This window comes from Echinops telfairi, unplaced genomic scaffold (genome assembly GCF_000313985.2).
Source record: "Echinops telfairi isolate 266 unplaced genomic scaffold, ASM31398v2 ScPeMD7_7410;HRSCAF=8448, whole genome shotgun sequence".
Classification (NCBI taxonomy): Eukaryota; Metazoa; Chordata; class Mammalia; order Afrosoricida; family Tenrecidae; genus Echinops; species Echinops telfairi.
Genome location: NW_022111310.1, coordinates 13,142,730 through 13,143,857, shown reverse-complemented (window position 1 = coordinate 13,143,857; position 1,128 = coordinate 13,142,730). Strand labels below are relative to the sequence as shown.

General features: G+C 54.0%; 1 protein-coding gene across 1 annotated transcript in view; it reads left to right on the top strand.

Annotated features, from left to right (window-relative positions):
• Positions 1 to 1,128, top strand: part of EPB41L4B (erythrocyte membrane protein band 4.1 like 4B) — a gene marked incomplete at its 5' end in the record, with an annotated part of 163,359 nt that overhangs the window by 73,996 nt on the left and 88,235 nt on the right. The window lies entirely within an intron of this gene.

Here is a 1,128-nt window from a genome sequence, read left to right as displayed (position 1 = left end):
CTCCACCCTTCTCTGTGACCTCTGCAGGGCCGGGCCCTGGACTTGCAACCTGCCTCATCCTCTCCTTGCGCTTGTTTTATTCACAGTGGTCATTCCGTACTCCACCCTCCCCCTGCTTAATGTCTCAGGAGTTCATTCGGTCTCTTTGGGACCTATACATAGTCTTGCTTCTCCAGAGACAGCAGCCTGGGTTCTTCCCTATGAATCGGTATCACAGACCCCGGCAGCCTGAGTGTCTCTGTAGCCACTCCACGGCCCTTGTGCAGAGAAAAATGTCCAGAGCCTAGGACTGCTTGTACCACCTTACAGACAGGCCAGTGGGTGGGAGTGTAGCCAGAGCAGGGCATGGGTGGATGAGGAGGCTCTGAGCGTGGGTGGATGAGGAGGCGCTGAGCTGGGACAGGGAAGGCGTGGTGGTAGGAACTGGAAGAGATGGGGCAGGAGAAGTGGCTGTTGCCGCCCCCCCCCCCCCAACACACAATAGGGTAACTCTCTCTACTTATGCATGTGGTTCGCTAGGTCAGTGATCCAGAAACTACCCTGTACATGGGGAGAAAGTTCTAATAGGGTGGTCAGGAGATAAGAAAAGCTGTCTTAAGATACTAGTGAGTTCCCAGCCCCTAGAGGTGTGTGCAGGTCAAAAAAGGAGGACACTGCCCCCCCCACCCCCGCCGTGAGACCAGGATGACTGTAGATCTCTTGCAGCCCAAGGTCCTGGGGCTCCCTCTCCCTTTCCGACCTGATCTCCATCCACTTCCCCTTTATTGTATTGACGTTTTCCCTGCCCAAGTTCTAGCATCTTTGTGAAGCTTCAAAGGATTTCCCCTGCCTCCTCCTTTTTAGAACAACATTAAGTAGAGATAAATAAGCCCTCCCTCATTCAGTGGCCCCTTTCCACACAAACTCACACCCCTGCCCCACTCGGCAGGAACTGCTCCAAGCTCCTGGACCACCAGACTCATCCTGGTTTAGTGACCCTTATCACTAACGTGGTTTTCACTTTCACGTGCTGTGGTCTCAGTGTCTACTTCTCGACTGTGTGCTCCTTCAGAGCAAGGACTGCAGTCTCTTGTCTGCACCCCAAGAGCCCCTGGCCCAAGCATATGCTCCGTGAATATTTGCGGAGTT